This window comes from Aquarana catesbeiana, linkage group LG01 (genome assembly GCF_042186555.1).
Source record: "Aquarana catesbeiana isolate 2022-GZ linkage group LG01, ASM4218655v1, whole genome shotgun sequence".
NCBI lineage: Eukaryota > Metazoa > Chordata > Amphibia > Anura > Ranidae > Aquarana > Aquarana catesbeiana.
In genome coordinates this window covers 916,654,739-916,679,604 of record NC_133324.1, presented here as the reverse complement: position 1 = coordinate 916,679,604, position 24,866 = coordinate 916,654,739, and the positions used below count along the sequence as shown (strand labels likewise).

At 42.5% G+C, this 24,866-nt stretch overlaps 1 pseudogene; it reads left to right on the top strand.

Annotated features, from left to right (window-relative positions):
• The first annotated feature begins 395 nt into the window (after positions 1 to 395).
• Positions 396 to 24,866, top strand: part of LOC141128043 (junction-mediating and -regulatory protein-like) — a 49,446-nt pseudogene continuing 24,975 nt past the window's right edge.

Genomic DNA, 24,866 nt, shown 5'->3' with positions numbered 1-24,866 from the left:
TACGTCTGACTTGTTTACCTAGTTCTTCCAGGAGCGTTGTACGCATATGTGTCAAGTCCTGTAAAGTCTGTTGTGATTGGGACTTTTTGTGTGTGGCTTCCAATCTTTTAATGTTGGTGATCAGGTCGTCTATGATAGTCTGGTGAGCTCTTTTAACTTTCGCTGCTTGGGCTATCAACTCCCCTCTGATCACGCATTTGTGAGCTTCCCACAGGGTGGTGGGGGATATGTCGGGAGTGGAGTTCTCCTTAAAATAGGTGTTAATGGTAGCTGTCAGATGAGTAGTGAATATTTCATCTTTTAATAGGGAGGAATTAAGTCTCCAAGTTTTTGTCTTTGAGGTCAAGTCTGGGAAAGTCAATGTGACTGATATGGGATGGTGGTCGGATAGGAACATGGGTTCAATTGTAGCTTGCGTAAGGTAAGTCAGGTCAGGTTGAGAGAGGAAGAAATAGTCTAGTCTTGAGTATTTTTGAAAGGGGGTAGAATAAAATGTGTAGTCTTTGACGGATGGGTATAATGTGCGCCATGTGTCGTGCAGCTCCAGGGCTTGGAGTTGTAATTTAATTTGTTTCAGGGCTCGGAAGGGTAATGGTGCCTGAGGAAGTATCTAGGTCTGGGTTGAGGGGAACATTGAGGTCGCCTCCCGCAATAACTATTCCTTCCTTGAAGGATAGCAAAAGATCACTCACTTTCCTAAAAAATGACATCTGTTGTTCGTTTGGAGCATATATGTTAGCTAAGGTAAGCGGTCTAGAGGTGTACATTCCCTTAATGAATGCAAATCTCCTTTCTGGGTCTATCAAGGAGTCTGTGTGCTTAAATGGAGCATGTTTAGAAACGAGTATAGACACTCCTTTAGTTTTTGCAGTAGGGTTTGTGGCGTGGAAAACAGTTTGGAATACGTTGTTGGTCATTTTTGGTATAGAATCAGATCTAAAGTGAGTTTCCTGAAGAAAAATGAAGTGAGCCTTTTGTTTAGTGAGAGTGGATAGGACCTGCGAACGCTTCTCAGGCACGTTGAGGCCTTTTGCGTTTAAGGAAACACATTTTAATGATAGAGGAGCTTGAGAAGGCATTTCGCTACTTAATCGGGTAAGTAGTTTCTGGTATGAAGTTCAAAGCCCAGGTGTTTGTCTGTCTTCTTTTATAAAGACCAGCTCACGACGGGGCGTACCGGACAGCTGCAATAGAGAGGTAGTGATGGGGTGGTTCTTATGTAGAATTTGGGGAGTAAATATTAATCAGTGGGGGGGGGGAGTCCCGCACCAAGAACGGCAGGCCAGCACAGAAAAAAGATCAGAGAGAGCAAGAGAAGTATAAAGAAGATAGGGGTACCAGAGGTGAAAATGGAGATACCAAATCACCTATTAGAATGAGGCCGGATGGTCAGCAGACTAGAATCTAGTGCTACTGCTGGGGGTTGGCAAGAGTGTCTGGAATCCTATTCCGTGTCCACGGTGAGGATTTAGTGTAGATAGCAGTGTGACGGGGAATAGAGCAGCGGGGAAAGAAGCATTATTAATGGCAATACATTTGGTTTGTGCTGTCGGATACCTGAGGTTAAACATCCTGAACATCTGCCATTAGTGAGTAAGTACATTTAATACCATAAACATCCAGAGATAACTAAAAAAATTCAAACCTTGTGGTAAACAATAAAGTAAACATTAATATAGGTGCAAGCCTAATTGTCGTAACTCTTGCTTCCATGCGCTAGCCTTATCGTTTTGTGGTTGTATGCCAGCTGCCTCATCACAAACGGATGTAATCTAAACCTTTCACATAGAGATATAGAATGGTATGGTTCTATAATTTTCACTTTTATTATGTGGCTGGTTAGCAGATTGTTTTCTGCTGCTTATAGGACCAGTGGCTAGACTTCCTTGCAAGTATGCTGATGACGATGCGTGGGAAGGGCTGGGAAGCAGAGCACGAATCTGGCAAATTAAAAGTCAGTAACAGTGGTGTGAGTCTCTCTGGAAAAACTTGGCCTACTCAGGTAGGGTCAAGTACTGTGTGTTTCAGGCTTCATGGTTGTTCCTCCGGGGGGTTACAGGTTGTCCCACCTCACGGTATGTCGAATCCCGACGGGATGTGTGCGCACCGGGAGAGGGGGGCCCCGATCTTCTTCGTCTGGAGCGATGCCTCTGTGCTTTAGGCGAGGGGTTGTGTGAAAGTGGTCTCCATGGTTCCGACGGGAAGTGGAACGAACACCAGTCCGGAAGCTCCGTCAGCGGTAGATCGAGCTGTTCACAGAAGGCTGCTAGATCGTCTGGTGATCTCAGGAGAGCAGTGCGGCCCCTAGCGGTAGCGGACAAACAGAAAGGAAACTTCCAGCGGTATGGTATGTTCCGTGCTCTGAGTTGGTCCAACAGAGGGCGCAGTGCCCGTCTATTCTGCAGAGTGGTTGGAGAGAGATCTTGAAAAAGCTTAATCTCAGTGCCATTGTGGTGTATTTGGCCCCTCTCTCTAGCTTTTCTCAAGATTTCTTCTTTCAGCGGAAAGTTCACCACACAACATATAACATCCCTCGGGGGCTCATTATCTCGGGGGGGAGGTCTGAGGGCTCGATGCAGTCTCTCCATATCGATCGGGGAGTCCGGAGGACGATCCACTAGATCGTTAAAGATGGCACAGACTACTTGGGGCAATGAGCCCGCTTCTAAGCTCTCCGGGACCCCTCTGACACGAATGTTATGCCTCCGTCCTCGGTTGTCGAGGTCTTTCGACTTGGCGGTGTAAATCATATAGATATGATAGTTGGGCATCATAGGTATGTTGCACTTGCCTGATAGCTGCTGTGTGGAGCTGCGTGGTTTGCTCCACGTCTGTGATCCGGGCTGCTACTGCTTGGATATCCATCTTGAGGTCTAATATGGCTGCTTTAAGGGTGCCTGTAATGTTATTGGTGATGTCCACTGCAACATGTTGTAGGTCCGAGAGATTGATTGCTTGGCTGTGTCGGTGGGTTCGCGTGTCCCCGTCGGTCAGCTGCGAGTCCGAGTCGTGGTTGGGCGAAATAGAGCCTGAGGCCTGTGGTGTCTGTAAGGCCTCGTGGTCGCCGGACCGGAGTGTACGGAAAATCTCCGGGATATTGCGGCTGAGCTGGGTTATCGGCTCTTTCGGTGTCCGGGAGGCTGAGGCGGATTTCTCCTTCTTTACCGCTCTAACAGTAAAGAACCCTCTACCCATTTTAAGGTTAAAGTGCTTCTCCTCTATTTTTTAATAAATGGCTGCGTGTCTTTTTAAACTCTCTGCATCTGAATACAGTCATCACTGAGGTATTTGTATATCGCTATCATATCTCCTCTCAAGCGTCTCTTCTCCAGGGAGAATACATTTAATGCCTCGTAACTGAGGTCCTCCAGTCCCCCTATAGTAAAAGACTGCATCAATAATGCCTTTTTTTTGTCCATAGTCCCACTTTAAACTCAAGTTCTAAAGTCTAGTGCCCCGTACACACGGTCGGACATTGATCGGACATTCCAACAACAAAATCCATGGATTTTTTAAGACAGATGTTGGCTCAAACTTGTCTTGCATACACACGGTCGCACAAAGTTATTGGAAAATCTGATCGTTCTGAACGCGGTGACATAAAACACGTACGTCGGGACTATAAACGGGGCAGTGGCCAATAGTTTTCATCTCTTAATTTATTCTGAGCATGCGTGGCACTTTGTGCGTCAGATTTGTGTACACACGATCGGAATTTAAACAATCAGATTTTGTTGTCGGAAAATTTTATAGCCTGCTCTCAAACTTTGTGTGTCGGAAATTCTGACGGAAAAAGTCCGATGGAGCCCACACACGGTCGGAATTTCCGACAACACAATCCGATCGCACTTTTTCCGTCGGAAAATCCGACCATGTGTACAGGGCATAACAGTCAAAAGTGAGGGTATCTGGCAAAGCAAAATGAATTTCAAATTATATGACAGGTAAATTAAACCACATTTAAGTTTTTCTATTATGTATTTTTTAAAGTGACACTATTTTTAATACAGGAAATAAAGATGTTGTGCAAAGCAAATAATTAATAATTACCGTTACCACAGCACGAGCTGCTGATCTCCATGCAATATAATGAGATGACGAGCCCTTCTCCTTAGGCTGGGTTCACATATATGTGGGTCCGGTGTCTGTGCAGAGTCCGATGCGGTTTCCATTCACCGGTTCAGGGTGCGAATTTGACACTTAAATCACACCTGAATCGGAGAGAAAAACACACAGGACCCTTTTTTAATTAGCACCGCAACTGGCCCGCATATATGCGAACCGGCTCCCTTGAAAGCCAATCTGGTGCACATGTTATTCTAATCGGATGTGATTCAAAATTCATCCAATTTTCATATATATGTGAACAGAGCCTTTAGGATGATGGACCATTGAGAACCCCTCTGATGAACACCTTCAAAGGACAATGGGAAGCATCCTTAGCAATCCAGAAATTGGTGAGGCGTGCTCCCACACTTTACGACATTCCCACACTATAGACCAGAACAAAGGAAAATTGGGACCCAACCTGTCATTTGACCTGAGTTTCTGAAAGGAAGGTGTTTTAGTTTATCTTTAAAATAATCTGTAGAGTGTGGGAAAGGGTAGGCTTTTTTTCTTTGGGTGCTTTAACCTCCCTGGCAGTTTTCCCGAGTGTGGCTCGGGGGTTAAATTTCAACACCATTAGCGGTAACCCCGAGCCACAATCGGGATTGCATTGCAGAATCCTGGTGCGGTATACCTTGTCCCCAGGATCCTGCGATGTCCCCCCCGCTGTGTCCATGGGCTCTGTCCTCCGCCCGATCCCTCTTTGTGCCAGGCTCCGTTCCTTGTGAGAGTCGCAACACACGGGGGCGGAGCCCGGCGGCAAATTCAAAAAAATGAAAAATCATAATACATACAGTACACTGTAATCTTACAGATTACATTACTGTATGGAATTATTTCACATCCTTTTTGTCCCCAGTGCTTTGTCCAGTGCCCTGCATGCAGTTTTATATTATATATAATGTTCTTTCTGCCTGGAAATGGAGATTGTCCATAGCAACTAAAAAGCGTCCTTTTACATCAAAAGTGCTTTTAGACCAGCTAAAAAACAGCGATAGTAAATTAGAAAACTTGCAGAATTGAGCGATAGTCAATCGTGGGGAAATTGATTTTATTATTATTATATTATTATTTTTTCTAATTATTTATATTTATTTATTATATTATAATTTATGATTTTGTGTTTCAAACTTCATCATACCTGGGATATCTACTAGACTCTTGGTGGACAGATCTAAGTGTGTTATTGCTAAGAATTACAGACCTACAATATAAAACGCTAAATTTCTATGCAAATTAATTGTACCGCTTTGAGATGCAAAAATCTGACATAATCATACCGCCAGGGAGGTTAAATAAGTTGAATCATGGGGATTAATTTACTAAAGATAAATAGACTGTTCGACTTTCAAAGTAAGTTGTACCTTGCAAGTGAATACGAGGGAGCTCTGTTGATGACCATCATGCAATCAGACATAAGCAAATATTTCAGTTTTTTTAAATTTCCCTTGCATGTGATTGGGTATTCTTTGCAAAGTGAAATGTCGCCCCATTTCACTAAGTTCTGGGAAAAATGCCCTTGCAAAGTGAACAGCCTTTTTGCCTTTAGTAAATCAACCCCATTGACCTTGACCCCCTTGCCTTAATCCTTCATTCAACATTTTTATCCGCAAAAACACAGTTGCACTTTCACAAGTTCTTAAACAATTTTTCCAGGTGCTTTGATAAATTCCACAGGCAGAGTTAAAACGGAGAGATAACATTTCAAGCACTTGTAGCAAAATCGAAAAACTCCTTGGCCTGAAGCTAAACTCTAAAGGTCAACAGAATTATCAGAAATAATAAAGATAATGTCGCCTCGCCAAAGCCTAGATTTTGTCTCTGTGTAGGAGATGCAACAATGAGCAATTAACAAAGCAATTTTCTTCCTTAACATGAAACCCACAAAAGGAGCACTTGTGGGCACAGGCAGGTTAATGGTTTACCTGAACACAAGAGGCACCCTCAGAGGCAGGTACCATGAGGTCAAGGAATGTGCTGATTTACAAAATCACTTCAAGAGCCATATTCTAATGTGTTATCTCTTTCAGGTTATTTAGAACAGCACGGGGGGACCATCTCTATAACCTTATAAGCAACTTGCAGTTCCTTAAGATTTTTCAGGTAATTAGATCTTTGTGGGAAGTCCGTAGGCCAGAATAATGGGGGTTAAAGAAGGCCAATTTAAGAATTGGACACCGTATTAAATGCTGTATTAAATCAGCATTCATTCAACATGAGATGTCACCTTTGAAATATTTTTTTTTTCATGAATTACTTGGAAACAAGCTTTAAATTTTTTTTCATTTTCTATTGAAAACTGTTTATTTTCAAATATACTGGAGAAAAAAATAGATAACAACTGGAAAGTATTCCTGTTGCCTATGAATGAGAACTATAGCAGCACAGCAAAGGAGACAAAAACTAATAAGAATAAATATAGTTTTTATGTGTACATTGTTAAAAAAGGAACAAACACAACAATAGTTGCATATCCCATATGTTTTAGGGATGTAACACCCTCTCCAAGTGAATGACAACTGGATAAATACTCAGAATAACAGACGCAGATTGTAACAGTCCAGTATAGATGAGAAGGCTTTGCTAGTGCTTGTAAAGTCAACGCATTTCGCCAAAGATTGGCTTCCTCAGGGCCTAGACAACTAGAGAGGGTGAGTGTGGTCACGCCACATAGCAGGGCGTCCGCCCACCAATGTCTTGGGTGAGCATAAGGGCACTACTGGACCAGAGCCCCCGATGGAAGGACACATGCAGACAGCAGGCAGCCAGGACAAATTGTGATTCTATTACAGCAGACAGGTGTATAAAACAAGGCGAGAAATTCTTCCTGCCCACAAGAACATTATATAGGGTTTAGAATTTAACAGGATCAATAGACCCCACATATAACTATGATACTAGATAATATGGGGATAAAAGGAAATGCGATTAGAGTTGGCTGTAGCTGTTTAATATGCCCAAAGGAGGAGCGCTGATACATCCTCAAATCTAGACCAAGTCAATCGCCAACCATATCCACTTGATACAACCTGGCCACCCGCCAAGATACTGATCTTTAGAAGATTTTAAAAAGAGCTGATTAGTGTATGCTGAGCACCTGGCTTAAATGAGTCTTGCTTGGCCCATGCTGGGTAAGGCAACAGGATCACTTTAACTTAGTTCTCCCTGGCAGCATATACTTACCCTCCATTTGTTCCCCTGCTATTCTGTCCAGCCATTGAAGGCAAAGTCTGAGTTTCTAGAGTTATAGGTTATGCAAGATATGCACTTCCAGTGTCAAAGTATTGCTTGGCCCAGGACCGTCACATGAAGTGAGCAGCATGTTCATCCACATTTGAAAGTACCATGCACCAGAAAACGGAGTCCATGAATGCAAAGAAGAAAATGGAGGTTTATCCAAAAAGACAAATACAGTGGCGAGAAGGCCTTAATGCTTTTCATGGGGGATGTACCATAGATAGCTAGGAAGTTCCAGCCCTGCCATTACCATTTTGGAGTATCTTGAGTAAGGGGGCTCTGTTTAAATAGTCTGGCGCAGGAGTCCACCTGGAGAGCTGGTCATGGAAGTCAATGCAAAGACCAAAGAATGCAAAGATGTATTCTTTGAACCTCTAGTTTATAGAAGCTGTCTTTTAGGAGGGAAGCAAAGAAGACGAGGTGCAGGACATCTAGCACTACTAACATTTCTCTGGCATAGGATGCCTAAAGTTATAGACTGCTCCTTGACTCATCTCTGCGCACTCTCATTTCTACTGTTATGTGCTGTCTCTATTGGGATGACCAAAAGAATGTAAATATGTAAATTAACCATGCTTCAATAGAGTTTAAAGGCTTTTGTTTTGTTCTAAGCTCATGATAGGAATGTCTTGTGGAAAAAAAAAAAACTTGTGTTGGATGAGGCTATTAGGATCCATTACATTAAAGTCTTAGGAAGAAAAGGAACAGGCTACTGGTGGTGCTGGTTTGGCCAGGAGCCTCCCAGGGGTGCCTCTGTAATGGTGTTCAGTGGAGGATTCCATGCACATAGTGCCTTCATCAGCCTAAGGGGGAATTAACCCATGTCAGACAAAAATGGGTTAAGCAGTACAGGTGCACCCCAACAAGATAACTGTGCACGTGGAGATCATGCTCCCAAGCACATGGCTAGACCACAACACAACGGTCCTCTTAATGATTAAGAGAGGTGGCGTTAGAATTATCAGCACTGGACTTGGTTCTCACTATATGCTGCTCAGACCAAAGAAGATCACAACCAGCAGGTATGAATTCATGATGACTGTATTACCGAGAGCCATTCACTTCTTTTACCCCTACAACAATTTGTGCATTATCACTCTTTTAATTCTTAATTAAACTGCACTACTTACTATACCATGTGGGTGTGTGCTGCCATTTACAATTTCTGTATAAAAATAATCTAATATTGGTGTTGTGTGCTGTCCATAGTGCTGATCATGTGTAAAAAGAAAGGGTTGGTACTTATAAACTTGTATTTTTATACTATGGGCAGCATCAGTCAAAAATTGGCACTGCAAAAAGATGCAAAATAATTTAATCATGTCCATCAAATTTTTACTTTAAACCTTTATAAATACTAATATAATAATAATGTGTTTTTTAAAGAGCAACAAATGAAAGAATTTCAGCAATACTAGGATTATACTGTACATATCAAAGCCAAGCTGCTGCAAGTTTCTAACCCTTTTATTCACAAAGCAGTGAAAGTGACATTCACCAAAGATTCAGTGAATCATTAACTTTTCATTAACACCTGCAGTGAATGTTTTGTAAATCTTACATTCACTGCTTCATAAATACAGTATACTGTTTTTTAGCATCCTAGTGGTTTTTGTGACTTATTGTAGGCCACAAGGACACTGCAGAGTTTATGCATGTAAATCTATCCTTGCATATAATAAACTGTAGAGTACTTGTTTTTCTCTTGTTTCTTTGTAATTAAATGTGCCTTACGTTGTTATTATTCAAAGAAAATCAAAGGCAATGCATACCGGTTTATATTATCTTTATTCATTACAGACTTGAAAATATAATAAAGAAAAATAAATGAATCTAAATTTTAAAAAATTGTTATATATATATATATATATATATATATATAATATATATATAAAGTTTAAGAGGGTGGAGGGCATCAGCAAGTAAATTCAGTTACAGTATCTATGCAAATAACCAGATGGGTCCCAAAATGACCATCCAAATCTATATATATTTGACGCAGTTGGCCAGCTTTTACAAGATGTTGCAATACATGTTAACTAAGAATGCCTATTTTTATAAGCAAGAGTTTTCTATAGGAAAGAGTTAACAAGTGGTAACACCCATTCACCTTCTCATGTATTGTATATATGAAGCTATTTGGACCCAAGCATTAATTTTCCTATTTTCACTGCATGGTGCAGGTTGGTAACTATAAAGGGCAGGGATGCCTAAAGTTGCTAATTTACTGGTTATACGTGTATACTCACTGTGCTGCAACCCGTTTGTAATATATATATATATATATATATATATATATATATATATATATATATATATAATATATATATATATATATATATATATATATATATATATATATATATATATATATATATATATATATATATATGTGTATATATATGTATATATTTATATATATATATATATATATATATATATATATATATATATATATATATATATATATGCTCTTGGTTTGTGTTCACATAGTTTCAAGGCACTTTTTGGCAACTGTTAAAAAAACCTTGTTTTTTTAGAGAACTTTATAGCTCAAAAATATGACTCGCACTCAAGAGAATGAGTAAAATCCAGATGAGTGTTACTAGGCCATGGCACCCAAGGCACAGGTCCAAGGACTTTAGCCAAGTGGCCTAGGTCTTAGACCAGAATCTATTATCTGCTAGAGACAGTACCTGGGAGAGTACCTGCAATGGGAGAACATGTCTCATTGTGTAACAAACACAGCGTGCTTTACTCAAAATGAGTATCCTAATATTAGAATTCTTTGGTACTGTAGGGCAAAACTTCAGGCTGAGAGATTGCCTCTCTACCTAAGGCAAAGCAATTCTCAAGGTAATAGGGACTCTATTAGAAGGAAAAACGGGAGAGAGAGCAAAAAGAGGAAAAACGAATTGGAAAAGGACACAAGAACTGTTCAGTGTGGCAGCTTTTCAATCAACGGGGTTCACTCATTCCCTCATTCCCCTCTATCATGGCTGCCTATAAAGATTCTTAAAAAACAACAGATATTATACATCCATTTAAAATCTTATAGACTGTGAAAAATAGATTTGAAAATAAAGTTGGCTCAAAGGAGGAGATTTACTAAAACTGGTGCTTGCAAAACCTGGGACGGCTCTGCATAGAAACCAATCGGCTTCCAGGGCTTATTATCAACGCTGAATTAACCACTTGCAGACCAGCTACCGTCGTTATACGGCGGCAGGTCAGTTCTCCTGCGCAAATCGCCGGAGCTGTACAGCGGCTCCCGCGGGTCGGGCGGACTCAATGTTCCCCGCGACCCACAATCACCTATTACAGAGGCAGAATGGGGAACTGCCTTTGTAAACAAGGCGATTCCCTGTTCTGACAGGTGACATGACAGGGATCTACTGTTCCCAGTGATCGGGATCAGTGATCTCTGTCATGTCCCTGGCAGCCCATCCCCCTACGGTTAGAACACACCTAGGGAACACATTTAACCCCTTGATCACCCCCTAGTGTTAACCCCTTCCCTACCAGTGACATTTACACAGTAATCAGTGGCTATTTATAGCACTGATCACTGTATAAGTGTCAATGGTCCCAAAAAAGTGTCAAAAGTGTCCAATCTGTCCCGTCGCAATGTCGCAGTCCCACTAAAAATCTCAGATTGCCGCCATTACTAGTAAATAAATAAATAAATAATAAAAATGCCATTAATCTATCCCCTATTTTGTAGATGCTATAACTTTTGTGCAAACCAATCAATATACGCCTATTGCAATTTTTTTTTACCAAAAGTATGCAGAAGAATACATATCGGCCTAAACTGATGAATACATTTTTTTTATATTTAATTTTTTTGGATTTGTATTATAGCAAAAAGTAAAAAAAAAAAAAGTTTTTTTCTTTCAAAATTGTCACTCTTTGTTTGTTTATAGAGCAAAAAATAAAAAACGCAGAGGTGATCAATTACCACCAAAAGAAAGCTCTATTTGTGGGAAAAAAAACAACATCAATTTTGTTTGGGTACAGCATCGCACGATGTTATAGTAGAAGCTGATTGGCTACCATGAACAACTGCGCCAGATTTTGAGTGCTCAAGTTTTAGTAAATCTCCCCCAAATTGTTTTATTTACACTAAATGTTATTTTTAAAGTGTATCTCAAACCAAAAACAAAAATGCAATACAATGCAGATTTCCAGTTCTTAGATATGATGGCTGCAATAGCTTTCTTTTTGTAGGCTTTTCCTTTATTTTCACCTTGTAGTCCTGCCAGTAATACGCTGCCTGTTCTAGGGTGATGACAGTCACTAATCATACTATATCTATGGAGGACATGAGGTGATGGTCCTCAGGGTTCAAGTGGGATATAGCCAAAGGAGTAGGTTAAAGGATAAGTTCACCGTTTGGAACATGTTACATCTTCCACTCGTATTTCTGTATTTACAGGCTTTGTATAGTGTTGATGATTTACAAAGCACTTTACATACCTGACTTTTATATCAGCTTTTAAGGAGCTTACAGTCTAAGGCCCCTATTTCACATGCATGCTTACACATTCTATGGCCAGTTTTAGACAGAAGACAATTAACCTATCAACATATGTTTGGATACCCACACAAGCGCAGGGAGAACCAACATATTCCATGCAAATCCTAAACGGGTTTTGATCTGAGGACACCAGTGCTGCAAGGTAGACTTGCTTTCCACTAAACCTCTCTGCTGCCCATTTTTACCTCCCAAAAAGTGGTAAGAAAATATTCAGTTAAAAAAATATAAAAATTAAACTGCTCAAAACACAATTTAAATAAATATAGATGAGCTTTTTTACCTGGCAAAGAATATCTACATGTTATCCATCCAGCCATGAGATTTTACAGCTCTGAACTCACTTGCATCTGTGTTTAAGCAACACGGCATGAACACTCTCCTCTTCCCAACTCATAATTGGACAATCAAAGAGAAGTAGCCAGGGCTGGTGCAAGGATATTTGACACCTTAGGCGAAACCTCACTTTGCCGCCCCCCTTGACTCTACCTCCTTTGCCGTGCCCATGTATACCACACCTTTTTAATGAAGCGCCCATCAAATACAGCCTCACCAGCGCCCATAAAATGCAGCCTCACCATCGCCCATCAATGCAGCCTACCAGCACCCATCGATGCAGCCTACCAGTGCCCATCAATGCAGCCCACCAGTGCCCATCAATGAATGTTTGCTTGCTTCCATCCATTCAGGAGTCGGGACAAAGTCCTCCACCAGCGTTGCGCCTCTGACACTATGTGCGAACAGAGCGGTGGCTGTCTGCTGATGCTGAGACTTTTGTTGCTTGCTGCAGAGAGTAGGAACACCAGTGGCTGGGCGCCCTAGTGGTAGCACCGGCCCTGGAAGCAGCACCCTTCTCCGTCAAATATGTTCCTGGAGGAAAAAGAAACCTTTGCTCACCATCGACCTCCTCAGTCTTGCCTTGTCACTTTCCCTTTGATTATTCGCCACGCTTATTTCACTGGAAGGGTCCCTGTTATTGGTGTTTTAAGCATAGTACCCTTTGTCTCAATGGCATCTTGCAGCCTTGATTGGAATGAAAGTCCCAACATCCTTTATCTGCTTTGCATTAGTGGTGTGTTTTTTAAGAAAATATTTAGATAAAAAAATAAAAATTCAAGCTAAATTACTAAAAATGCAATTGAAAAAAAAAGATACCTCCGGTCGAGGTTTCCAGAAGACTGTAGCAACCTTGGCTTACTATTAACATCCAGAGGCTTGTCACATCATTTGTGATAGGCGTTTTGAAAATGGCGCCCTCTGCACTAACCTGACCTTTTGCAGCCTTGTTTGGAATGGTAATCTCAATCTACCCTGTCTACTGTGTTGGTTATATTAGTGAGGTGTCTTTTAAGAAAAGCCTGCCCTGGCATATAGATTTCCCTGTGACCTGCTTGTTCACCTTTGGCTACTAGAAACCTAAACGTTCCCTATTCGCCACACTTGGTTAACTTGGTTCAACATTCAATTTACATGGCTGAAGCTGTGACTTGTCAGGTTGCCAGGGAGAATTGTAAAAATGTATTATATGTGGAAGACAGATGATGATAAAGGCCCCCACCCCTATTCAGCGATGGCTGTTCCAGTTTTATGTAGATGGCTTCATTAATGCCTCTTGTAAAAGATTTGCCTTCTCTGTGCAAAATGTGCACCTTGCTATCCTTAAAAAGAGGCCCTTCTATAGATCAAGACTGCAAGACTGAAGAAGTGGTTTGGATAAGCTATAAAACAACTTCAAAATTACACAACAAGTTTACTAGAATGTGACTACTATTAAATGTACCATGATCTAGATAAATAAGAACCATCTGAGATAATTCTCATGTCTTGACTCAAAAGAACCAATGTGACAGACCGCTTGTCACCCCGCTTTGGTGCCTCTGCCAAACAGTGCCTTCTGCCATCCAGACCCTTCCAGCAGACCGAGAGCTAATACCAGCCCTTTATTCCAAGCATCGTACACAGACAAGATGTTGAGGTAAAACCAAAGGAATGACTGTTTATTGAACAGAAATAAAGGTTTTTATACACTTCAAAAGGGCAGTCACCACATGAACAATAAAACCATACATTACCCAAAACACAAAATAGTTAGATGAGGAGGTAAAGTTGACACAAGACTAACCTCATCATGTAGGAACCTTCATCAAGATTATCCAACAGACAGAAACTATAGGTGACCTAATTAACTCAATTAACAATAGGAATTCACACCTAGGAGGCACACAATGGAAAAGACACACTTAATAGTAAACACATAGCATCTTAATAAACACATTATAGCAGGAGACCCCAGCATCAGGTTCTTTTGAGCTTATTATTTTAGCATCTGCTCTAAGTCAAGGAAAGGTTGAAGCAGTCAATGTTGGTTTGGGCAGAGAGGCCCCAAATCTGTATCTGGGTTCTCCAGTTCCCAGAGTCTGTATGTTTCGGGGAGACATGGACTTGAATCCAAAGTAAAATTACTCCAAAGGCCCCCCCAGGCACACCCCTCCCAAAGAATAGAGCCCCCTCAAATGCCAGGGCCCATAGTCAGTAGGCAAGAGGCTAGCCTGCAGTCCCATTAAAAAAAAGTCCTTGTCCCGGGTAGGTTTGTCACAGCCATAGGGAAACGGGTCTTGGGAGATGTGGCTCTAAGTTCTGGAAGCATGCCTACATCAATAGGAACTAAGCTCCCAATAGCTATCCCTGCGTGAAGTTTAAAAGTCTGGTGATGATGTCACAGGAAATACTAAAAGCTTCTTTTTTCTACAGGAACAAAGTAAAAGAAAAAAATAATGCTGAGATATGATCTAGAGTAGAAAAAAGGAGGTCTTGAGGTACATTTGGGTTATACCTGGACACACACTTTAACAGTTAAAATCATAAAATGTACATCATATTAACATTTGCAACAATCTACAAGAAGTGAAATAACTAACTGTGACACGAACACACAATCTTCCAAATGTCACGCTAGCCAAAATGCAGAAATAATACAAGCTGTGTACATTTGCATAAATATTGAAAAATACAACCCGAAATGACATTCCCTTAAAAATCTGAAAAGCAGGCAGGTGCTCAGGCAACGATGAATGTATAAAGCCACCCACTTAAGCTTACTGCTGCATAAATTAGAACATATGTGGGCGACAGCAAGAGAGAGAGAGAGATAGGGAAAGAGAAGTTCAAGGGCATCTCCATGAAGGTCTTCCAAAGTTGTTTGTGAAAGTATGCAACAACATGCCACTAATGATTCTTCCAAAATATCAACCTCCACATTCAAGCCAAAGAGAATTTTCCTTCATTCCCCTTGGCTTTGACTTCTGCGCTTGCTACCCATGCTGCATCTGGCTGGAATTAAACGGACACAGGTGGTACGATAAATGTTAAGTGTCTCCTCGCCCAGCACCTGCTACAGGTTTTTCTTGCAGCTCTCCAAGCAAAAATATGTGAAATAAAACAGAAAATTGGGCTAATTTAACAATAAACTAGTCTTGCTGCTGACACGATTTGGTAACATAAATTGAATCGAAGGGCTAATATATTTGTATATTTATATTCCTTCCTGTTGATTTATGGCTAGTAATATTCTGGCACCACTGAGTGAGCTCAGCACTTAGTGGGTTATAAAATGCTAAATTGTTCTACCCATGTTTAGAAGTTTTACCTCCAGCATCACTAGCAGTTTGGACATTAATCGTATTACCCCATCTGGAATGCATATCTGCAATAAAAGAGTGCCAATGCCTTATACAAGTTTGCTGAATATTTCTTAAAGCTTTACTCCAGGCAAACAGCTAAAAACACAGATGGAATATGTATATGAGAAATGTTTTACCTGTCAAAGGATTTGTGTTTCTGTCTATCCTGTTCTGAGATTTACATGGCTCTGCCACACTGCACAGTCCTGTCTGGCAAAGGAGGAGGTTGTATCCTTCTCTACTGGTATTACGTAACACTTACAGTTTTGTACCTTGCCCATTCTGTGGCTGGACAGTTGCTCTACTCTCTCTTTGTATCAGAATTTCCCTTGTTAGCATATAAGCATTGCCAAAGAACTCCTTGTCTCCTTGTTCTCTTTCAAGCTCTGCCAGTCTGAGCTCTGCTATACAGGAACTTCAAGAAGCAGATACCAGGCCATATTCAGATACCTAAAGCACAAGGGACTATATACAAGATTTTAACAATGAAAACAGTATCATTAGCAGTAATCAGCATGGATTCATGAAGAATCGTTCTTGCCAAACCAATCTACTAACCTTCTATGAGGAGGTGAGCTGCCATCTAGATAAAGGAAGGCCCATAGACGTGGTGTATCTGGATTTTGCAAAGGCATTCAATGCAGTTCCCCATAAACATTAACTGTACAAACTAACGTCTGTTGGCATAGACCAAGGGGGGAGCACTTGGACTGAAAAACTGGCTACAGGGGCGAGTTCAGAGGGTAGTGATAAATGGGGAGTACTCGGAATGGTCCAGTGTGGAAAATAGGGTGCATCAGGGTTCTGTGCTGGGACCAATCCTATTTAATGTATTCATAAATGATCTGGAGGATGGGATAAACAGCTCAATCTCAGTATTTGCGGATGATGCTAAGCAGGGCAATAACTTCTCCGCAGGATGTGGAAACCTTGCAAGAGGATCTAAACAAATTAATGGGGTGGGCAACTACATGACAAATGAGGTTTATTGTAGAAAGATGTAAAATAATGCATTTGGGTGGCAATGAATGCAATCTACTCACTGGGGGGAGAACCTCTGGGGGAATCTAGGATGGAAAAGGACCTGGGGGTCCTGGTAGATGACAGGCTTAGCAATGGCATGCAATGCCAAGCTGCTGCAAGCAAAGCCAATAGAATAGTGGCATGCATTAAAAAGGGGATTAACTCCAGTGATAAAACAATAATTCTCCCACTCTACAAGACTCTGGTCCGGCCGCACCTGGAATATGCCATACAGTTCTGGACACCGGTCCTCAGGAAGGATGTGCTGGAACTGGAGGGAGTCCAGAGAAGGACAACAAAGTTACTGTCCAGTTCAGCTGAGGTTGCAGAGAAAGGGACTGTGGATGCTCTGTCCTCAGTCCCTTTCTCTCTGTTTAGACCCTAAATCCTCAATCATCATCCGCAGCATCTGGTGGGAGAGGAGAGAAGCTAGCAGCACTGCAGGGGGGAGACAGGGGATGCCAGGAAGCAGGGGTAATCGGCATCACACAGGGTGATTAGGGTGTGCCCATGCACACATGTCACCCACTGTGTGCATGCCTATGTTTAAGTTTTTGTATTAACAAAAATGCATGTAATGATTCATCATGTTGGATCATGCCTACTAGTGATCCTGGAACAAATTAACTGGTAATCCTGGATCACAGCTGCTTGTAATCCTGGAACACACCTGATAGTAAACTGGGAACATGAAGGCAGGTTGGAAATATGTACTATTTAGTTAGCCAGCAGCTGGCTCAGGCTTGGGAATGGATTAATCATTACAGCTTAGTTCCTTGGATTTTGGTCCTAGCCAGCCCACCTGTGCTATAAAAAAGGGGACAGCTAAGGTCCAGGGAATGGGAGCTGGAGCTGAAGCGGTAGTAGAAGCGGGCATAAGTGTGTGCAAGTAGAGCTGCTGGAGGAACTGAGAATTGTGGTGGACATCCAAGCCTTTGACAATGCCATGTTGGACTCTCACCTCATGGAGGTACAGTATGCCTGGAAAGGACAATGTTCATATTGAACAGTATGCTGAATCATGTTCACTAAAGGTTTATTAAATATTTTGAGCCTTATGTCTGTAAAGCACTATGGGGTATGAAGCAACACCACTACAAAAGAGTTACCTCGGCAAGATACAGAGATGAGTGTAGTTGCTATGGGTAACCAAGTGAAGGAACGTGCTACAAGCAACCAGTCATTAAGTGTGGCACCTGATAACCAGGTCCTCCAGTAGACAGGTGGCCAGTATCCAATAGCAACCGGATCTGAACCTGCATTACAGGGATCTATGGCCTGGTCATGGGGTATGGGAAGGAGAGAGTGAAAGATCACACGTGTGGTCCACGCTAGGTGCTCGGAGAGACCCAATTCTGTTACTGGGAGTAAGGTGATAGTGGACTGGTGGAGTGGGTGCAGGCTCAGCACGTCCCTTCTAATGCAAACATTCAAGTTACAGTGTGTAGTGATATGGGACAAGTTGTTTTCAGAGAAACTCTGTAAGTTTGTTGCTGTACACAGTGAAGTCTCATCTGTAAGTCGGGGAGCTGCCTTAAGGTTAGATTTGTTTACATGACTGCAGTACCCCGCCTAGTTTCCGGTCATTAATGAGCATGCTCCACACGAAAGGGCTATTCAGGTGGACCACTGTACGGGGATCTCCTGATTCTGGGAATGCTGGAAGGTGCGGGTAAACATCATCAGTGACACCAACTACCCAACTTCCCACCACTTGGAATTTTTTTCCCCTCTTCCCATGGCTATGTCCTTCTCTTGCTGGGTTGGATCAGCTGCTCCCCTTAGATCCTTGTGAGGGGCATTTGAGGCCTTGGTGGTCCCCCCATCCCTTGGAGGATCCATCTTGAGGGGATTGCCCTTACTTGATGCAGACTGATTCTTGATTGTTTTTAACCATGCAGTGTGAACTGTGGTCTTGGATATTCTACATATATGATCTTCTCTTTTAAATGCGCCTGAAGAAGGGATACACTTCTGTTCTCAAAACGCGTTTGGCACAATGAGAAGAGATGACTATGTCACTAACTAACTCTATTTGAGCCTCCGTAATTTTTTTGGTGTTTTATGCAATCTATGGTGATGTTGGCACCGTTTTTTACTATGTACTAATAAAGTTAATATTTTTATAGTAAATCAATCTAACATTTCTGAGTCTGCCCTTAAAGTCCCAAGTACCGGGGGGTACCTTTCCATCTTTGCTCCACACAAAAGCTACCCCCCACGTGCATGGGCACGGATGATCCCACCCACAACCACATCTGCTAGTGATGATGGAACAGAATTGTTAATGATGATTGAAAACACCTGCTGGTGATTCTGGAACCCGTCTACTGGAAAACCTGGAACACACCTTCTTGTAATCTTAAATCACACCAACTAGTGAATTTAGAGCAGATCTTCTGGTGATTTTTTAACACACCTGCTGATGATGTTGCAAATCACAGGGTCATATTGGCAGGTCTGTATGTTAGCAAGTGCAGTTAGCTAGTCTGCTGTAGCGCTGACAACTTCTGTTTCTGTTATATAGTACATAAGTTGTGTTAGTGCCATCTTGTGGACAATTTAAAAAGTACAATACGTTTACGTTTCATGATTAGGTGAAGTGACATGGAAGTGATTTATTGTTTACTTCGGAACTTTAACTCTGACCCACCCACAATGCTCCTGGACAAGGTGAGAACTGAACTGCCTTGTGGGAGGATATAAAAGGGTAAGGAGCGGCCATTTTAGGTCTCTTGTGCCTGGGACGTGTGGCCTGCTAGCAGAACCCTGTGGGTGTGTGTGTCCTACAGGGTTGCGGCCTACTTTGTGAAGGAGCGGAGCATTTGCAAGGATTCTGCCATCACATCACAGCATGCTGGAGCAGCATAAGTGATCATTCCGGAGACCCGTGGGGAGATAACCGAGGACTACTGGTTGTTTGTAACCGAACAGTGTGACAGCGTGGTGGTGCCTCCATACGGACTGAGAACTGTTAAAACGGAGACATCCATCTGTCCGGATCCCGTGTGGTGAGAGGGTTAACACCCAGAAGTTTGTTTAACTACTACATACACAGTTAGAACTGTTACAGAGTGTTGCTGGGACTGATAGTCCCACGGAACAAGTTAAGTTGGAGAACTTTACATCTGAATAGACTCCAGTATTCAAGAATGGATTCTAGATGTTTGTTTTCTTCATATAAGAACACTTAGTCAATCTGCTGGATTACAGTTGTTTTAGTGTGTTATATTACACTGCGCAACACCCAGGAGGAACCCCTTACGGATTACAATTATAAAAGCTAGCGAAGACTGAAGAAGTCTGGACTACCTTTTCATTGCAGGGCCCTGCATTTAGTTACAAAGGATAGTGACTTTCAGGTCTAGAGCAGGGGGAGCTCCCGGGTATATTTATATATAATTAGATATACTTGTGTCTGTTACTGATTGTCACAACCATTTCTTATACTGTTACACTACGTTGTGGTGATAGTATAGTCATCGCAATAATTCTTTATATAAATATATTATTTACCCAAAGAAAGAAGTAATTTTTGGTTATTACTGAAGTTTGTGTGCAGTGTTGTCATTTCTCCTGCAGGTGGAGCTACCAGCACCCAGATAGAGGTAACTATAACTATAAGAGTGTATTGTGGGTTAAAGTTGATACTCATAATATTACAACACTGCACTACATTTGTGTCAAGGGGATTGAACAATTTAAGAAGGGTGAAGAGCATAGAGGACAGGCCCGCTTAAACCAGCAGCTCCACCGAGAGTTATTGCTACACTGCTATTAGGTGGCTCTTTCCCAAAGTAGTGTGGTATAGTGGAATTATGTAATTGGGTCTTCAGGAAACATCACTACTTCCTGTAGTGATGTAGTGGGTGGAGATAGAGCCCATATACATGCCAGGATGGGAGGGGCCCAGACGGTTGGGGAGTGGGAGCCAATCACCCCACAGCCATGCCAATGTAGTCAGTTACTGCCAAGAGGGCTGAAGCCCTGGATAAGGTAGATGAACAACCAGAAGGATGAGCTGTAGTCTCCCAGACTCTTATTATGGTCTGATGTGGACTGTGAGCGGCTAAGTGTTCTCTAAAGTGTGTACTAGTATACCTGGGAGCAAGAGTGACATCTGGGAGTGTGCCGGCTGGGCAGAGCTATAGTAGAGGACATAGAGAGAGAGGAAGACAAGTGAACTACAGAAAAGCACCTTGTTAATCTTGGTGACAGCAGCTGAATGCTGTGGATCTAGTATACAGGAAGATGAGACCCAACACTGTGGTGCTCCCAAGGAGAGAGGAGATTCAAAGGGAAGATGGCTTACAAGTTTATGTGTTGCCATTCTGCGCTCAAGTTTCCATGCCAGAGAATTCTGTCAGTACGTCAAAATGATGTAAGATGTTGTGGCCTTCTTTGACAGTTACAGTGAAGTTCAGAAAATATTTGTTGTGCGGACATTTTTTTATCCAAATATTAAAGAGGATGTTCACCCTCCCACTCCTTAACTTTTTTTAAACTGCTGCCTACCTGATGGTGAGTTCTGCTAGATACTCATCCACCCAGCGAATCCAGCACTGTGCAGCTAAGACCATCTTCTCTTCTTGCAGCACTCAGTCTCACGTCATCATGTTTTACTGTGACATCATCGATAGGTGGCCATGGCCGGCTGTTCCAGGTTGCACCGGCACACATCCCAATTATGCGACACTAGGCCCTCTCCTCCTCCTCATTTCCTCAATAAAAGGCTATGTGATGTGCATATTCCAGGAGGCAAAGGGAGGACAGTGCATATCATATGTGTAAGCAAATGACGTGCAAATGGAGGTGGGGCCCAACAATTTATGTAAAAAAAAAAAAAGGTAAAGGAAAAAAACAGCCCTGATCATGCAGAAGACAGGAGGAGGGGGGGGGGGGAGTGGCGTGGAGGGATGTATTGGTATTGGGGGGTGAAGATCTGCTTTAAGACATATGTGTCCTATAGCCAGGAGTTTGGCACGATACAGCAGCGGGATTAACCTACCAGCATGTGAGTCATTGTCCTATCCAAGAAGAAGAGAGTTGGGGACTGGTACAGTTTGGTGCCACCACACAGCCATTCAGAAGTCCCCGTGCATGTAGAATGATCAACTTACATTGTGTGAAGGTACAATAAAGTAAAACACTGAAAAGTTGGATACACACACTGCATATGTCATGGACAAATATAGGTGCATGTCAGGTCACCTGAGTCCAGGTGACAGATGCACTCCATAGGAGTCAGGAGTGCATCTCTAAGGTAGTGGACCCTAGGACTGACTGCTGCGGATTGAACTCTGGGAGGTTCATGAAGCAGGTCTACTGGAGCACCAACACAGATCCCACTGGGAGCTAGAGCATAGATTCCCCAGGGCGCGGAGTCTAAGGTCTTCGCCAGAGCCTCTAGAGGTGAGGATGGACTGCGCTGCAGTCTGGCTCCAGGTCGCAGCCCCCAGGATCTCACAGCTCACGCTCAGACTACAGGAGAAGAGGAAGGAGGCAGCAGGCTGGAACAACAAAGATAGTAAAGGGATAAACAAGGGCTGGGCCGACTAGCAGACAAGCATAATCATAGAACACGCCAAAGGTCAGGGTCACAAGCAGACAGGGATAGTCGAGAAAAGGCCAAGATTGGTAACTGGAATCAGACGTAGGAGACACAGCAAGTTGCACACAAAAGCTAAACACACAATGGTTGATCAGCAAGGTTGGCTTGCAATGCACAGGTTATTATAGTGTTCCTAATTAGAGGCTGAGGTGGAGCTATGCTGAGGGAAGATTATATAAGCAGTCAGGTGAGGGTGGCTGGTCTCTAAAGGTGAATACATGGAGGAAAGGTAAGCTTAAACCATAACAGTGCACTCGTGCATAGGCTGTATAATTACAAATTATGCACACAAAAAACAATAATTTTTAAACATGAGCACATTGGTAAGGTTTTTTACAGCAAGCTTATGTACCGTATTTATCGGCGTATAACACGCACCGGCGTATAACACGCACCCCAATTTAGGAGGGAATTTTAAGGAAAAAAAACTTTTAGGAGGGAAGTTGAAGGGAAAAAAACTTACATTTAAATGCAAATCATTGCAGCCTTCTCAGTGCAGCCTTGTCAGTGCAGCCATGTCAGTGCAGCCATGTCAGTGCAGCCTTGTCAGTGCAGCATTGTCAGTGCAGCCATGTCAGTGCAGCCATGTCAGTGCAGCCATGTCAGTGCAGCCTTGTCAGTGCAGCCATGTCAGTGCAGCCTTGTCAGTGCAGCCATGTCAGTGCAGCCTTGTCAGTGCAGTCATGCAGCCTCGTCAGTGCAGCCATGTCAGTGCAGCCTTCCCCAGTGCAGCCTCCCCCAGTGCAGCCTCCCCCAGTGCAGCCTCCCCCAGTGCAGCCTTGCCCAGTGCAGCCTTCGATCCCCTGTCTTCAAAATCGCCGACCACGATTTGAAAATGGCGCCGCCGGCGCCGAAATACACAGAGCCGGTCCTCGGCTCTTTCCGGCGGCTCTCTTTCACTTTCGGCTCCACTCGTAGTCCCGAGCGGAGCTATCCGAACCTAGCCGTGTAGGTTCGGATAGCGCCGCTCGGGACTACGAGTGGAGCCGAAAATGAACGAGAGCCGCCGGAAAGAGCCGAGGACCGGCTCTGTGTATTTCGGCGCCGGCGGCGCCATTTTCAAATCGCGGTCGGCGATTTTTGAGTTGTGCAGTTCGGGATCGGCGTATAGCACCTGCGACTTTCCCCTGATTTTAAGGGGAAAAAAGTGCGTGTTATACGCCGATAAATACGGTATTTTATTTGTATGTCTTAAATGAACACAGAAAAGACTGTACATTCCCTTAAAGGGTAACTCCACTTTTATGGTGGGAAAAATAGCAAATAAAAAAAATAATAATATAGCATATACAATTGCGACACAAGTCATATTGTATTTAAATGTTATTAAAAATGACCTTTCCTCTTCAATCTGCAGCTCTGTAATTTTCTGTAAAATGCAATGCAATATGGCTACCTGGAGGAGTTCTGTACACAGAACGTGTACTGAACATCCCCCAGAAACATCATTTCCTGCTTGTGTGATTGGCTCACTGATTTTCCCAGAAGTCTGCACTAAGATACAGGTCAGATTTCAGGCATCCCCTGCAGCAGAAATTAAATTTTTGGTAAGATACTCCTAATAGGAAATCTAAAGTTATGCAGACCCTGCAATTTTCCTCATTAGAGCTCTGCAGCTGCAGTAACTGATTGATAATTATGAAACCACGCGGCTCTATATTACCTCAGCTCCCAGGAGAGACCACCCCTGGAACCTTGGTCCTATGGTCGCAGCATTCCATCGCATTGGACCCCTTGTAAGTACTCAGGATGGGCTAATCAAACTCTCCTTGATATTATCAGTTATAACCAGACTAATTTCATTTATTTTTTTATACCTTATAGATATATTTGAGCATCCGCCCCTGAAGAGTGTTCCTACACGAAACGTGTTGGTAATTTATGATGCCGACTCCTGTATTTAATGGGCATTTATGATGCTGATCCATGTCTGTAATAGACTATTAATTTAGACTCCTATCTGTCCATCAGTTACGGTCCTACTGTTTTATAATACTCTTATGCCCCGTACACACGAGCGGAATTTCCGTCTGAAACATCTTGAATGGTTTTTCCGACGGAATTCCGCTCAAGCTTGGCTTGCATACACACGGTCACACAAAAGTTCTCTGAACTTTCAACCATCAAGAATGCGGTCACGTACAACACTACAATGAGCCGAGAAAATTAAGTTCAATCCTTCAAATTGTTTCCGAGCAGGCGTAGGAATTTTGCGAGTCGGAATTGCTACAGACGTTCATAATTTCCAGTTGGAACTTTTTCCGTTGAAAGCATAGAGAACCTGCTCTCAATCTTTTGCTGGAAATTCCGCCAGCAAAAGTCCGATGGAGCATACACACGGTCGGAATTTCCGACCAAAGGCTCACATCGGACTTTTACTGGTGGAATTTCCGATTGTGTGTACGGGGCATTATCTTTGTTGCAAAAGCTGCTCATATGATATATGTACACACATGAATTCATCTAATGTAATAATCAATTGTTTTAGAATTGTTATATTTATGCATCCCCTTGTCCGTGCCACATGTGTATGTAGATGTGTGGGTGGACCATATATGAATTTATATACCCATTGTTTATGTGGTCTTTAATATCGCCATGTTTTATATATCTTTCTTGATCAATAAATTTGTACTTTTTCTAGTTTACCTCCACAATGTCACCAACCTCA